Source organism: Pseudorca crassidens, chromosome 16 (genome assembly GCF_039906515.1).
Source record: "Pseudorca crassidens isolate mPseCra1 chromosome 16, mPseCra1.hap1, whole genome shotgun sequence".
In the NCBI taxonomy this organism is placed as follows: Eukaryota; Metazoa; Chordata; class Mammalia; order Artiodactyla; family Delphinidae; genus Pseudorca; species Pseudorca crassidens.
Genome location: NC_090311.1, coordinates 79,248,898 through 79,265,960, shown reverse-complemented (window position 1 = coordinate 79,265,960; position 17,063 = coordinate 79,248,898). Strand labels below are relative to the sequence as shown.

At 44.8% G+C, this 17,063-nt stretch overlaps 1 long non-coding RNA gene across 1 annotated transcript; it reads left to right on the top strand.

Annotated features, from left to right (window-relative positions):
• Positions 1-3,923: 3,923 nt before the first annotated feature.
• On the top strand, positions 3,924-5,861 carry LOC137209399 (uncharacterized). Its single transcript, XR_010936035.1, has 2 exons — positions 3,924-4,540; positions 5,227-5,861. It is a non-coding gene; the product is annotated as an uncharacterized lncRNA (long non-coding RNA).
• The last annotated feature ends 11,202 nt before the right edge of the window (positions 5,862-17,063 follow it).

Genomic DNA, 17,063 nt, shown 5'->3' with positions numbered 1-17,063 from the left:
AATCCCAGTCTGGTCCAGAGGGGCTGAGTTCAGATCAGGGGTTCCCAAGTGCTATGAGCTGAATTGTGTCCCCCAAAATTGATATCTTGAAGTCCTAATGCCCAGTAGGTCAGAAAATAATTGTATTTGGAAATAGGGTTTTTAAAGAGGTCATTTAGGTTAAATGAGGTCATTAAGGTGGGCCCTCATCCAATATTATGGTGTTCTTATAAGAAGAAATTAGGAGAGGGTGGGATGAATTGGGAGATGAGAATTGACATATGTATACTACCATGTATAAAACAGACAGCTAGTGGGAACCTGCTGTATAGTGCAGGGAGCTCAGCTTGGTGTTCTGTGACAACCTAGACAGGTGGGACGGGGGGGGGAATGGGGGGAGGGAGGGAAGGAGGGAGGTATACATATAGCTGATTCACTTCGTTGTACAGCAGAAACTAAGACAACATTGTAAAGCAATTATACTCCAATTAAAAAAAAAAAAAAAAGAAGAAGAAATTAGGACACAGACACACACAGAGGGAAGACCATGTGAGGACAGGGAAAGGAGACAGATGTCTACAAGCCAAGGAGAGAGGTCTCAGAAGGAACCAGCCCTGCCAAACCCTTGATCTCAGACTTCCAGCCACCAGAGTTGTGGGAAAATGAATTTCTGTTGTTTAAGCCACCCAGCCTGTGGTACCTTGTTCTGGCTGCCCGAACAGACTCATAGGTCTCATCACACTGGAGAAAGCCTGGCTACCAAGGCTGTCCCCAAATCTTCCTCAGTTTTCCCCCAGGATTCTCCAAATAAGAGAGATGGGCCCACTCACAACAGACCCTCATCTGAGCCTCTGAGAATCAAGAATAAGGTGAGTTGGGAGAGAATATGAGAAAACTCAAACTTTGTAACGTCATTGGTAGGGGTTTTGTGGTGGCAAAAGGAGAGAAGAGGGGGAAAGAAATATTCAGTAATAAAAAAAATAAAAAATCAAGGCACACTGATCCATCGCTGAGTAAGCTCAGCCTTTGGTGACTGTCTTTTTAAACAATATCTTTAGGGATATCTGTCACCTTCTTCTGTAAACTGCAATTCTCCCAGGTAGCTCTGTGAACCAATGGGTTTCATGTTACCAGCCGACCCAAATCTTTAGGAATTTAGCCCAGGTCTTTTGATTTTCTATCCCCTATTCTAGCAGCCAAGAGGCAGGCTACTTGTCCTCACTACTAAGGTGGAAGAAGGCCATAAAAGGATTTATGACCTGAACATTCCAGAACCTTCTGAACAAATCCGCCCCACTGTCTCCCCTAAAAGCTGGACCCACTTTCTGAAAGCTGAGGAATACATTTTCCTTGTGGACCAGCCTGTCCGTCTCAGCTTAGTTCACACAAACATGAAACCCTTATCAAATGACAAGCTGCTCACCCACAGAATAGGAAATTTCTAGATCAGCATGACAGTTGCCAAGTTGGAAGCCCAAAGATGGAAGTGGCCTGTGTCATTTGTCACCAAAGTTCCACAGCCACGATGTAGCCCCGGCAACTCTGCCCTTCCCACTGGCAAGTCCTTGGACTGTTCGAGAACTCGTCATGGTCTGCCCTGCAGCGTGAACTCACAAACGGGGCCCCGCGCTCCCCACAGGCAGAGGTGTCCATGCCAGTCTTGTCAGGCGCATTCCAACCCCTTGGCCTCTTTTGCAGGGACAGCCTTGAAGGCCACAGTCCCGGGCACCATCAACCACTAACCATTCCACCACAGAGGTAACAGAATGTTAAAAGTGACACTTCGGGAGCCAAGCTACTTTCACCGTGAAATTCCAAAGAAAGACATGTTCACAAGAAATGCTCGAGGTCCGTAACCTGCCAGCCTCCTCTCCCATCTGGAGAATATAACGAGTCAGCATGTTGAGAGATGGGATTTTATTTATTTATTTTTATTTTTGGCTGCGTTGGGTCTTCATTGCTGCACGCGGGCTTTCTCTAGTTGCGACGAGCAGGGGGCTACTCTTCCTTGTGGTGTGCGGGCTTCTCATTCCTGTGGCTTCTCTTGTTGTGGAGCACAGGCTCTAGACACTCGGGCTTCAGCAGTTGAGGCACGTGGGCTCAGTAGTTGTGGCTCACGGGCTCTAGAGCACAGGCTCAGTAGTTGTAGCATGCGGGCTTAGATGCTCTGCGGCATGTGGGATCTTCCCAGGGCAGGGCTCGAACCCGTGTCCCCTGCATTGGCAGGCGGATGCTCAACCACTAAGCCACCAGGGAAGTCTAAGAGACGGGATTTTAAAGAGAGGATTTTCTGAAAAGAGTATCTTTGGAGAAAGCTGTGCTTCTTGGGCAGGTGAGGGCCTGCCCCCTCATCTGAAACACGTTGGGGGTTTCCACAAAGCCACTTGGCCATCTTACCATGTGACTCCCTCCCGCTGAGGGCAGAAAAGGCTGGGGCCCTTTCCCAGACAGGAAATCCAGGGGCGGTCAGGCTGCAGTGGGCTGAATAAAGGCCCATAGATGTCAAGTCTAATGCCTGGAACCTGTAAATGTGACCTTATTTGGAAAAAGAGTCTTTGCAGGTGTGATTAAGTTAAGGCTCTTGAGACAGGGAGGTGATCCTGTATTATCCAGATGAGCCCTAAATGCAATTACACGTATCCTTGTAAGAGGGAGACAGAGGGAGACTTAAGCGCACACAGAGAAGGCCATGTAACCAGAGATGCAGGGATTAGAGCGACGGGGCCACAAGCCAAGGAACGCTGGCAGCCACCAGAAGCCCAGAGAGACAAAGAGCAGATTCTCCCCCCAGAGCCTCCAGAGTGAGCTCAGCCTTCCTGACACTGGATTTCAGCCCAGTAAACTGATTTCAGACTTCCATCCTCAGAACTGTGGAAGAGGACATTTCTTTTCAGCCATCAAGTTTGTGGTTATTTGTTACAGCATCCACAGGGAACTAATTAACATGCAGGGTGACTCCTGCTTGGGTGGTGACGCCAGATGCAAGCGTCTGAGTTGGGGTCACCCTCCATCCCGGAATTTGTCAGGGCAGGCGATGCATGAAGGTTAGAGCCAGATGTGGGCCACACAGGGCGGGAACCAGGATGGCCTCATCCAAACTCATCATCTCTGGCTGGAGGGGCAGAGACCCCAGCCGCAAGAAGTTGGAGGTAAACCCTAAGGGAAAAGTCCCAAGTGACCACCCAGAAGAGGGACACCTCCCCCTGGGTCAAAGACACACAGAGCCTTAGAAGAGCCCACCAGGAGAAAGGTCAGCTTAAACTGTAGCGGGCTCCCACCACACCCACTTAAGTAAGAGCTATCCTATGCCTCCCACTCGCCCCGAGCCCCAGCTTCCACCTTGGGGAAGAGCAGGAAGGAGACAGAAGCCCAGCAGAGAATCCCCCTTTCCCACGCAAGGCTCCAGCCCTGAGCAAGCTAAGCTGGAGAGCTGGAGCGGGGGTGGGGTGGGGGTGGGAGGGTGGGGGGGGCGGGGGGAATGGAATGTCAAAGTTGAGAGTTTTGACTAATATCTTGGCCTGGACATTCAAATTCCAAATTGAGACTGTTTTCCATTTAAAGCGACCTTAGGACAGACTATTTCCTAAGAGGAGCAGAAAAGGCAGCGCCTGCCAGCGTTTTCATCCCAGGCCAGGGAACATTAATCCCACTGAACACATTTCAAAGGGGCAGCAGCAAAGAAACCCTGAAGTTGCATGCCCAGTACACCGCGAGCCAGGTTTATTCAACATGCTGGTTGCAAAGGCTGGTGAAAACATCTCAGTGGAACGGAGCATCGCTGAGCTCCTGTGAAAGGAAAAAATGCAAATTTGTTTTCGGTGTCACTTTGAAGCTTCCTGCGCAGAGCCCTTGGCCTTGACAGACTCGCACTGACGTCAGCGCAAGTTAGCCAGATCCCAGCAGCTGTTCACCTCCTCCCTCGACGGCCTCGAAACCTGGTGCACAACACGCTGATTTTGTTTCACGGAAGATTAAAAACATTTGCTGCTGCGTCCATAATTCACAGGCCCTGTTATCACTGGGACCAGGAATCCTGAACAATAAATGCTTAGTCCCCTCTCACAACCGAGGAGCAGCCCCCAGAGAGAGGCCAGACACAGGATGATGCATCATCTGGGACCCAGCCCAGAGCCGGGTCATTACATCCTTTGCCTTTCTTCTGGAACAAGAGGAGAAGGATCTATATACCCTTCAGAACATGGTCATGCACCCCAAGCTGCTTTGTCCTCACATGCTGTAAGAGAGATGGGGCTACATAGCCCTGGATGAGCGCCCCCTTGCCTCCGGTCTCACAGCAAAGCATCAGCAAAGCAAGATGAGAAATGAGCTCCCTGGCTCCTCGCAGGGGTGTAGCAGGGCTGGTGTTGATGGTGGCAAAGCTGATTGTCATGCGGCCCGCCCTGAACCTGCAGCCGGGACCCCAACTCTACCTGGAACCTTCTGGTCCCTCCCCGCACCCAGGAGGAGACTTGGGCAGGCAAAGCCCAGCTGAGATGGTTCCTGCAGCAAAGAGCCAGTTCTTCTCCAGAAATCCTGGTGGGACAGATGGTTTGTCAAGCTGGTAGGTAACTCCACATCTTTCCATCAGGCTGCTCAGACACATCCCTTAGGTAACTATTGTTTGGCGCCTCCTCTGTTAAAATTCAGCAGAGGCCAGTAGATTCTTTATCCCTTTCATTTGTTTAGTTGCAGGAAGTAATGCTCTTCCCTAATTAAGCCAGTGAGTTGGGCGAAGAGAAGGGATGTGAGAGAAGGAAGCAGGGACTGGGGGAGGCTGGAATGACGGTCACACCTCTCTGTGGTCTTCAGATGCTCTCAGCAGGGACCTGAAACATGTGGGTGTGCCTCAGAGGTAACCCCCCCACTCAGAGCCAGCAGAGACCTGAGTCTGATTCCTCCGCGTGCCATCACTTGCTCTGGACACAGCAGTGTTGGTTTGAGCACTGCACCAAGCTCCAGCTAACGCTCAAGGTCCAGCTATTGCTGGACTTTCCCTCTCCCCTCTCCTGGGGGTCTCCCCTGTGCCTCCCACCCAGAGGCTGTGTGGGACCCTTCATCTGAGATCACCTCCCTCATCATGGTTGGCTGCAGTGGGCCGTGGCATTTCCCAGTTGGCTGTGAGCCACGGGAGGGTGGGGACTGTGCCCTGTCTAAACCCCATCACATAAAATGCAAAATGAAGTATGCCAACCTCAGAAAAAGAGTCGAGATGTTACTGTTGTTGTTGCACTGTTGTTATTTATCTAGGAGAGTAAGTCCCCTACACACGAACCTTCAAGTTGCGAGCTTTCAAAGATGCGAACACGCGTTCCATCAACATCAGGCATGAGTGAAATTGCAGCTTGCCCTCCGTCTCCTATTGCTGATGATTGCTTAGCTCTACCATCTCCCACCACCTCTCCCTCCTCCAGTCAGTAACTCTTCTTGCCTGTTCACTCGATACCAGCCCCTGTATGCCAGCTGCTGTACTGGACTACTGTACTTTTCAAGGGACTGTACTGTAAGATTAAAAATGTTTTCTTTGGGGACTTCCCAAGTGGGGAAGTGGTTAAGAATCCGCCTGCCAATACAGGGGACACACGTTCGAGCCCTGGTCCGGGAAGATCCCACATGCCGCAGGGCAACTAAGCCCGTGCGCCACAACTACTGAGCCTGCGCTCTAGAGCCCGCGAGCCACAACAACTGAGCCTGTGAGCCGCAACTACTGAAGCCCATGCACCTAGAGCCTGTGCTCTGCAACAAGAGAAGCCACCGCAATGAGAAGCCCGCGCATCTCAACGAAGAGTGGCCCCCGCTCGCCACAACTAGAGAAAGCCCGCATGCAGCAACGAAGACCCAACGCAAGCAAAATTAAATAAATTAAATAATTAATTTTTAAAAAAGTTTTCTTTATTTTCTGTGTTTGTTTCTTTTTAATGTATTATTTGTGTGAAAAGTATTATAAACCTGTTACAGTACAGTACTACATAGCCGATTGTGTTAGGTGGGTACCTAAGCTAACTTTGTTGGACTTAGGAGCAAATTGGACTTACAAACGCACTCTCGGAAGGGAACTTGTTTGTACGTAGGGGACTTACTGTAATGATAAATAACCACGTTTCCCTTTCTGGAATCTGAGTAAACCCATAAGATGCTGCGGATTCACATCACGGACTGTCGGCACTCTCTGTTCGAAGTTGGGGGACTTTTCTGGAGGAAGGCAGACTGAAAGAAGGAGTTATTTTTGCTGTTGTTACTTGTAATCAATCTTTTACTCACAGCTGCAAACTTTTACTCAATTACGGATGAAACGTAAGAACCTTTTTGAAATGCTAAGAAAGGAGTGGGTACCAAGGGACCAAAGTAAAAATCCAAAAGCTGAGTGGGGAACAGGCCGGGGTTGTCCACTGCACATGAGCCACACAGAGGCAGAGAGATGGTGGCACCAACGGGAAGGAGTTCGGGAAACTCTTGTCTCCCCCCAGTTGCTAAATGCTATTGAAATACTACGGACAGAACAATGAGAGGAGGTTCAAGGTTGGCGTGAAAAAGTCAAGATGCCGTCAAAAAAAAAAATTTAATGGGACTTCCCTGGCGGTCCAATGGTTAAGACTCCGTGCTTCCACTCCAGGGGACACGGGTTCGATCCCTGGTGGGGGAACTAAGATTCCACATCCCACATGCCGAATGGCTCGGCCAAAGAAAAAAAAAAAAAAAGATGCCATCATTCCCTCAGCAAACATTTATTGAGCCACTTCATGTGTCAGGTCACAACTGTAAGGGGACGCACTCATTGTCCCCCAGGAGTTCCCAGCCTCTGGGAGACACTGTCACACCAGGCTGAGCAAATGCTATACAGTCAGGTCTGGAGGAGCAGTGGGCACAGAAAGGGGATGCTACATGGAGGCTCGTGGTAACAGCTCAACCCAAACACCAGGCAGACCCGGGCCAAGCCCTGGGTCCGAATCTTGTTAGCACTGGGACCGAACCTTGCTAGCACTGGGACCATTGCCAAGTTATTCAATCTCTCTCAACCTGTTCATGCCCCTTGAAAATGAGACTATCAGTGCCTGCCTCAGAGGGTTATCATAAAATGATTAAATAGAACATACAATAAAGTGGCCAGCCTAGATCACTGCTTGAAGAAAATACTCAGTAATATTGACTTTCATTCTTCTTCACCTGTCGGACAAAGTCAGACACTTCCACAGAGGAGGTAAGATTTTAGATGCATCAGGGCTTACGCAGGAGGACCGGGGCTTTGGTGAAAAGGAGATGTCATTCACAAAGAGACCAGCACGCACCGAAATGCACGGCATGTTTGGAAACCAGCAAGGGGTTCAAAGTCTTTGGCCTGAGGGACTCACAGGAGGGAAGAGCTGGACAAGTGGATTTGATCCATGCTAAGGAATTTGGACTTTGTCCTGTGGGCATTTGGTCAAAAGACAATGGGTTCTGGAATCGAATAGTTGGATTCCATCCCCACCCAATATTGTGGGTGGTGAGATCGGGGTTGAGGGAGGCAAGCAAGTGGGATTAATAACATCCAACCTGATGGGCTCCTGAATGGTTTACATCTGGGGTCAGAAAACTTTCTCTAAAGAGCCAGGTAGTAAATACGTTTTCTGTTGCAACTACTAAACCCTGTCAATGCAGCATGAGAGCACCCATAGACCATACGTACATGAGTGAGTACAGTTATGTCCTAATAAAACTTTATTTATAAAAACAAGCAGTGGGCAAGATTTGGCCTTCAGGCAGTAATCTTCCCACCCCTGCTTTAGATTAGGAAACAAACCTGAAATCCCCTACAACACAGTGCCCCCTGCCCCTTTCCACATGCCAACAACCAGCACTGTTCTTAGATCCTTATAGCAGGTCCAGTGGCTCCAAGACATTGCTAAATGATCTGAAGATTATCCTGAGCTCCCCCAATCCAAGCTCTAGAGGCTGCCACGCATCAAGATAACGTGTTCCACAGAATGAGAACTGCTTTGCCACTGAGTGTTTTAGTAATCAATCAATCAATCAGTCAGAGAAAACTCATTAAGCACAAATGCTGGAAACGTTGAGATCACTGAGGCTGGATCTGCAGGAAGAGCACGTGGTTCGGTGAGAAAGTCCCGCTTCCCAGTTGCCTGAGTTCTACTCACAGTTTTACACAGTTTTAGTTGTGCACAATCCTCGAGAGTCACAGTTTCCATTTCTTAATCTGTACGATGAAGGAATTCAGCCAAGCGAGGGTGTGGAGAAAAGGGAACCCTCCTACACTGTTGGCGGGAATGTAAATTGGTGCAGCCACTACGGAAAACAGTATGAAAGTTCCTCAAAAAACTAAAAATAGAGTTGCCATATGATCCAGCAATCCTACTCCTGGGCGTATATCCGGAGAAAACTCTAATTCGAAAAGACACATTGGGCCGCAATATTCATAGCAGCACTATTTACAATAGCCAAGACATGGAAACAACCTAAATGTCCATCAACAGATGAATGGATAAAGATGTGGTACACAGAGGACCTGCACGGAAGGGGAAAAGCAGCATGTGGAAAGGAGGGCCTCTGGAGTGTGGAGTTCTGGAGTTTGGAGCCATGTGGCTGACAGAGTCTTGGTGTTCCAGCCGGGTGTCAGGCCTGTGCCTCTGAGGTGGGAGAGCTGAGTTCAGGAAATTGGTCCACCACAGACCTCCTGGCTCCAGGTAATATCAAACAGCGAAAGCTCTCCCAGAGATCTCCATCTCAACGCTAAGACCCAGCTCCACTCAACAACCAGCAAGCTACAGTGCTGGACACCCTATGCCAAACAAATAGCAAGACAGGAACACAACCCCACCCATTAGCAGAGAGGCTGCCTAAAATCATAATAAGGTCACAGACACCCCAAAACACACTACTGGACGTGGTCCTGCCCACCAGAAAGACAAGATCCAGCCTCATCCACCAGAACACAGGCACTAGTCCCCGCCACCAGGAAGCCTACACAGCCCACTGAACCAACCTTAGCCACTGGGGGCAGACAAAAAAACAACAGGAACTACGAACCTGCAGCCTGCAAAAAGGAGACCCCAAACACAGTAAGTTAAGCAAAATGAGAAGACAGAGAAACACACAGCCGATGAAGGAGCAAGATAAAAACCCACCAGACCTAACAAATGAAGAGGATATAGGCAGTCTACCTGAAAAAGAATTCAGAATAATGATAGTAAAGATGATCCAAAATCTTGGAAATAGAATTGAGAAAATACAAGAAACATTTAACAAGGACCTAGAAGAACTAAAGAGCAAACAAACAATGATGAACAAAACAAAAATGAAATTAAAAATTCTCTAGGAGGAATCAATAGCAGAATAACTGAGGCACAAGAACAGATAAGTGACCTAGAAGATAAAATAGTGGAAATAACTACCACAGAGCAGAATAAAGAAAAAAGATAGAAAAGATTTGAGGATAGTCTCAGAGACCTCTGGGACAACATTAAATACACCAACATTCGAATTATAGGGGTCCCAGAAGAAGAAGAGAAAAAGAAAGGGACTGAGAAAATATTTGAAGAGATTATAGTTGAAAACTTCCCTAATATGGGAAAGGAAATAGTTAATCAAGTCCAGGAAGCACAGAGAGTCCCATACAGGAAAAACCCAAGGAGAAACACACCAAGACACAGATTAATCAAACTATCAAAAATTAAATACAAAGAAAAAATATTAAAAGCAGCAGGGGAAAAACAACAAATAACATACAAGGGAATCCCCATAAGGCATTAGCTGATTTTTCAGCAGAAACTCTGCAAGCCAGAAGGGAGTGGCCGGACATATTTAAAGTGATGAAAGGGAAAAACCTACAACCAAGATTACTCTACCCAGCGAGGATCTCATTCAGATTTGACAGAGAAATTAAAACCTTTACAGATAAGCAAAAGCTAAAGAGAATTCAGCACCACCAAACCAGCTTTAAACAAATGCTAAACAAACTTCTCTAGGCAGGAAACACAAGAGAAGGAAAAGACCTACAATAACAAACCCAAAACAATTAAGAAAATGGGAATAGGAACATACATATCAATAATTACCTTAAATGTAAATGGATTAAATGCTCCAACCAAAAGACACAGACGGGCTGAATGGATACAAAAACAAGACCTGTATATATGCTGTCTACAAGAGACCCACTTCAGACCTAGGGACACATACAGACTGAAAGTGAGGGGATGGAAAAAGATATTCCATGAAAATGGAAACCAAAAGAAAGCTGGAGTAGCAATTCTCATATCAGACAAAATAGACTAAAATAAACACCATTACAAGAGACAAAGAAGGAAACTAAATAATGATCAAGGGATCGATTCAAGAAGAAGATATAACAATTGTAAATATTTATGCACCCAAAATAGGAGCACCTCAATACATAAGGCAAATGCTAACAGCCATAAAAGGGGAAATCGACAGTAACACAATCATAGTAGGGGACTTAAAAACCCCACTTTCACCAATGGACAGATCATCCAAAATGAAAATAAATAAGGAAACACAAGCTTTAAATGGTACATTAAACAAGATGGACTTAATTGTATTTATAGGACATTCCATCCAAAAACAACAGAATATACTTTCTTCTCAAGTGCTCATTGAACATTCTCCAGGATAGATCATATCTTGGGTCACAAATCAAGCCTTGGAAAACTTAAGAAAATTGAAATCCTATCAAGTATCTTTTCTGACCACAATCCTATGATACTAGATATCAATTACAGGAAAAAAATCTGTAAAAAATACAAACCCATGGAGGCTAAACAATACACTACTAAATAACCAAGTGATCACAGAGGAAATCAATAAATACCTAGAAACAAATGGCAACGTAAACAGGACGACCTAAAAGCTATGGGATGCAGCAAAAGCAGTTCTAAGAGGGAAGTTTATAGCAATACAATCCTACCTCAAGAAAAATCTCAAATAAAGAACCTAACCTTACACCTAAAGCAATTAGAGAAAGAAGAACAAAAAACCCCTAAAGTTAGCAGAAGGAAAGAAATCATAGAGATCAGATCAGAAATAAATGAAAAAGAAATGAAGGAAATAATAGCAAAGATCAATAAAACTAAAAGCTGGTTCTCTGGGATTTTCCTGGTGGCGCAGTGGCTAAGAATCTGCCTGCCAATGCCGGGGACACAGGTTTGAGCCCTGGTCCGGGAAGATCCCACATGCCGCAGAGCAACTAAGCTCGTGCGCCACAACTACTGAGCCTACGCTCTAGAGCCTGCAAGCCACAACTACTGACGTCTGCGTGCCACAACTACTGAAGCCCGTGGGCCTAGAGCCTGTGCTCCGCAACAGGAGAAGCCACTGCAATGAGAAGCCCGCTCACCACAACGAAGAGTAGCCCCTGCTCGCCACACCTAGAGAAAGCCCGTGTGCAGCAATGAAGACCCAATGCACCCCAAAATAAATAAATTAAATAAAGAAAGAAATAAACTATAGTTTTTTAAAAAAAATAAATAGTAAAAGCTGGTTCTTTGAGAAGATAAACAAAATTGATAAACCATTAGCCAGACTCATCAAGAAAAAAAGGGAGAAGGCTCAAATCAACAGAATTCGAAATGAAAAAGGAGAAGTAACAACTGACACTGCAGAAATATAAAGGATCATGAGAGATTACTACAAGCAACTAAATGCCAATAAAAGGGACAACCTGGAAGAAATGGAAAAATTCTTAGAAAAGCACAACGTTCCAAGACTGAACCAGGAAGAAACAGAAAATATGAACAGACGAATCACAAGAACTGAAATTGAGACTGTGACTAAAAACCTTCCAACAAACAGAAGCCCAGGACCAGACGGCTTCACAGGCGAATTCTATCAAGGCAAATGCTAACAGAGAAAAGCTAACACCCATCCTTCTCAAACTCTTCCGAAACACAGCAGAGGGAGGAAAACTCCCAAACTCATTCTACAAGGCCACCAGCACCCTGATACCAAAACCAGACAAGGATGTCACAAAGAAAGAAAACTACAGGCCAATATCACTGACGAACATAGATGCAAAAACCCTCAACAAAATACTAGCAAAGAGAATCCAACAGCACATTAAAAGGATCATACACCATCATCAAGTGAGGTTTATCCCAGGAATGCAAGGATTCTTCAATATACGCAAATCAATCAATGTGATAAACCATATTAACAAATTGAAGGAGAAAAACCATATGATCCTCTCAATAGATGCAGAAAAAGCTTTTGACAAAATTCAACACCGATTTGTGATAAAAACCCTCCAGATAGTAGGCATAGAGGGAACTTTCCTCAACATAATAAAGGCCATATATGACAAACCCACAGCCAACATCATTCTCAATGGTGAAAAACTGAAAGCATTTCCTCTACAGTCAGGAACAAGACAAGGTTGTCCACTCTCACCACTATTATTCAACATAGTTTTGGAAGTTTTAGCCACAGCAATTAGAGAAGAAAAAGAAATAAAAGGAATCCAAATCGGAAAAGAAGAAGTAAAGCTGTCACTGTTTGCAGATGACATGATACTATACATAGAGAATCCTAAAGATGCTACCAGAAAACTACTAGAGCTAATCAATGAATTTGGTAAAGTAGCAGGATACAAAATTAATGCACAGAAATCTCTTGCATTCCTATACACTAATGATGACAAATCTGAAAGAGAAATTAAGGAAACACTCCCATTTACCACTGCAACAAAAAGAATAAAATATCTAGGAATAAACCTATCTAAGGAGACAAAAGAGCTGTATGCAGAAAACTATAAGACACTGATGAAAGAAATTAAAGATGATACAAACAGATGGAGAGATATACCATGGTCTTGGACTGGAAGAATCAACATTGTGAAAATAACTATACTACCCAAAGCAATCTACAGATTCAATGCAATCCCTATCAAACTACCAATGGCACTTTTCACAGAACTAGAACAAAAAATTTCACAATGTGTATGGAAACACAAAAGACCCCGAATAGCCAAAGCAATCATGAGAAAGAAAAATGGAGCTGGAGGAATCAGGCTCCCTGACTTCACACTATACTACAAAGCTACAGTAATCAAGACAGTATGGTACTGGCACAAAAACAGAAACATAGATCAATGGAACAGGATAGAAAACCCAGAGGTAAACCCACGCACATATGGTCACCTTATTTTTGACAAAGGAGCCAAGAGTATACAATGGAGAAAAGACAGTCTCTTCAATAATTGGTGCTAGGAAAACTGGACAGCTACATGTAAAAGAATGAAATTAGAACACTTCCTAACACCATACACAAAAATAAACTCAAAATGGATTAAAGACCTAAATGTAAGGCCAGACACTATCAAACTCTTAGAGGAAAACATAGGCAGAACGCTCTATGACATAAATCACAGGAAGATCCTTTTTGACCCACCTCCTAGAGAAATGGAAATAAAAACAAAAATAAACAAATGGGACCAAATGAAACTTCAAAGCTTCTGCACAGCAAAGGAAAACATAAACAAGACAAAAAAACAACCTTCAGAATGGGAGAAAATATCTGCAAATGAAGCAACTGACAAAGGATTAATATCCAAAATTTACAAGCAGCTCATGCAGCTCAATATCAAAAAAACAAACAACCCAATCCAAAAAATGGGCAGAAGATCTAAACAGACATTCCTCCAAAGAAGATATACAGATTGCCAACAAACACATGAAAGGATGCTCAACATCACTAATAATTAGAGAAATGCAAATCAAAACTACAATGAGGTATCACCTCACACCCGTGAGAATGGCCATCATCAAAAAATCTACAAACAATAAATGCTGGAGAGGGTGTGGAGAAAAGGGAACCCTCTTGCAGAGTTGGTGGGAATGTAAATTGATACAGCCACTATGGAGAACAGTATGGAGGTTCCTTAAAAAGCTAAAAACAGAACTACCGTACCACCCAGCAATTCTACTACTGGGCATATACCCTGAGAAAACCATAATGCAAAAACAGTGATGTACCACAATGTTCACTGCAGCTCTATTTACAATAGCCAGGACATGGAAGCAACCTAAGTGTCCATCGACAGATGAACTGATAAAGAAGATGTGGTACATATATATACAATGGAATATTACTCAGCCATAAAAAGAAACAAAATTGAGTTATTTGTAGTGAGGTGGAGGGACCTAGAGTCTGTCATACAGCGTGAAGTAAGTCAGAAAGAGAAAAACAAATGCCGTACACTAACACATATATATGGAATCTAAAAAAAAAAAAAAAAGCTTCTGAAGAACCTACTAGGGGCAGGACAGAAATAAAGATGCAGACGTAGAGAATGGACTTGAGGACACGGGGAGGGGGAAGGGTAAGCTGGGACGAAGTGAGAAAGTGGCATGGACATATATACACTACCAAATGTAAAACAGATAGCTAGTGGGAAGCAGCCACATAGCACAGGGAGATCAGCTTGGTGCTTTGTGACCACCTAGAGGGGTGGGATAGGGAGGGTGGGAGGGAGACGCAAAAGGGAGGAGATATGGGGATATATGTATATGTATAGCCGATTCACTTTGTTATACAGCAGAAACTAACACACCACTGTAAAGCAATTATATTCCAATAAAGATGTTTAAAAAATGTTAAAAAAAAGATGTACATATATACAATGGAATACTACTCAGCCATAAGAAAAAAGAATAACATAATGCCATTTGCAGCAACATGGATGGATCTAGAGCTTATCATACCAAGTGAAGTAAGTCAGACAAACACCATATGATATCATTTATATGTGGAATCTAACATATGACACAAGTGTTCATTACCTACGAAAGTTCATTACCTACGAAACAGAAACAGACTCGCAGCCATAGAGAACAGACTCGTGGTTGCCAAGGGGGAGGGGGGGTGGCATAGGGAAAGACTGGGAGTTTGGGATTAGCAGATGCAAACTATTATATATAGGATGGATAAACAACAAGGTCCTACTGTACAGCACAGGGAACCATATTCAGTATCCTGTAATAAACCATAATGGAAGAGAAAAAAAAAAAGAAATTCAGCCAAACGGCAATGTGATTCTGAGTTTGCTTCAGAGGGCTTCAGGGGTGGGGGAGGGCTTTCTGGCACCACCTTGAAGGAAGCCATGCCCATGGGTTGGCCTTGAGGGGTCAGGCTGGCATTCTTTGGGGGAAGGGACAGCATGAGCCATGGGGAGAGGAGGTAACTGGCAACCAGTGTATGAGCCTTCCTTCATCGAGAAAGGGTTCAGGGAGGGAGATGCAATAAAATGGGAGAAACGGGTGGAGCCAGTGCATTGAAGACTCTTGGTGTTTTCTGCTGTCATTGCAAGAAGAAGGAGACTTTCTGGTGTATAGTATAGATCAGGAATCAAAAACGCAATACCTTCAGGGGCTAGACAGGTAGGAGTGAGTATGTGGGACGGATATAACCACAGGGAACCATAAGAACAGGACAGACTGGCGAGTGCAAGCCCTGCCTAGGAGAGGTTCTGGCACTTAGCTCCAGATGACTGACTGCCGCCATGTGGTCTTCATGGCTCAGCGTGGTTGATCTGAGTTTTTTTTAAGAATGTTGGAAATTTAGGTTTGTATGTGAGAGCTCCTGATTTTTAAAAATTGACTTAATTGTTTTTATTAACATCATGCCAGCCAAACAAAACACAGCTGATTAGATTCTGCCCAAGTTGCCAGTTTGAAACTTCAGCTGTAGATGGGGAGGCTGATTTCAGAATGAGCTCCGGACAACCAGCAAAGCCAAAGAGCGACGCTGAATCCAGTCCCAGCCTCTGCAGACGGAGGCCTCCTTCAGCATTAGATCAGCTACGAGCTTCACCTGAAACTAGGATTAGCTAGTTACAGGACCCCCAGTTAAATTTGAATTTTAGATAACCAGAATACTTTTTTAGCATAAGTATATCCCAAATATTGCATGGGACATAGACTAAAAAGTATTCAGTTTATCTGAAATTCAATTCAAATGTAACCGAGCATCTTGCATTTTTATTTGCTAAACCTGGCAGCTGTCCCTGGAACCCCATCCCAGGCTCCAATAGGGTCAGGCCCTCCCAACTCCTCTCAGAGCAGCAGACTCCACCCTTGAGGACACAGGGATATAGTCCACGATGCAGATTTCAAAGGAAAGGGAAGCAGATCACACGTTGGAGGACCTGAACATGGCCGTAACTTCAGGTGATCTGTATTAACTACCCTTGGCATCAAAGGATGGATGTTCCGGAGCCATCTCACCTCTCCAGTTGTGTGTCCTTTGGCCCTCTGAGCCTCGGTTTCCTCATCTCGTAAATGGAGAAGGGAACTCCAATCCCACACGATTGTCAAAAGGATGAAATGGAATAGATGTAAAAGCATTATGACACTGTGTCTGGCACCGGGCAGACGCAGAACATTTGTTGTGTGAAATTCTTCCACCTCAGAATGACTGTCTTCCTACTGCTCCCGTCACCAAGCCAAGACCTGTCTACTGAGGGTCCCAGAAGGATGAGGCAGGGCAATATGAGAAGCCCACCATGGCAGGTGACATCTCTGGGGACGGGGGAACAGCCAGGGAGCTGAGCTCCTGGTGAACCACCAGGATCACAGTTCAGGGGGAGAATGAGACCCTGGCTTCCTACACTTTCAAGGCTGGAAGTCAAGTGTGCAGAAGCCTCCATTTATTTGTTTGTTTGAAATATAACACTGTAAGTTTAAGGTGTACAACATGTTTGTTTGAAATATAACACTGTAAGTTTAAGGTGTACAACATGTTTTGTTTTGGTTTTTTTTACAGTGGGTCCTTGTTGGTTTTCTATTTTAAATATAGCAGTGTGTACATGTCAATCCCAAACTCCCAGTCTATCCCTCCCCCCGACCCTTCTCCTCTGGTCACCCGCAAATTCATTCTAAATCTGTGAGTCCGTTTCTGTCTTGTAAATAAGTTCATCTGTAACATTTTTTAATGCCATTTGCAGCAACATGGATGGACCTGGAGATTATCATTCTAAGTAAATCAGATAGAGAAAGACAAATATCACGAAGTCTCGATTATGTGCTGAATCTGAAAAAGATTGATACAAAAGGTGTAAAATATGTTGACTTGAGGCGTTTATA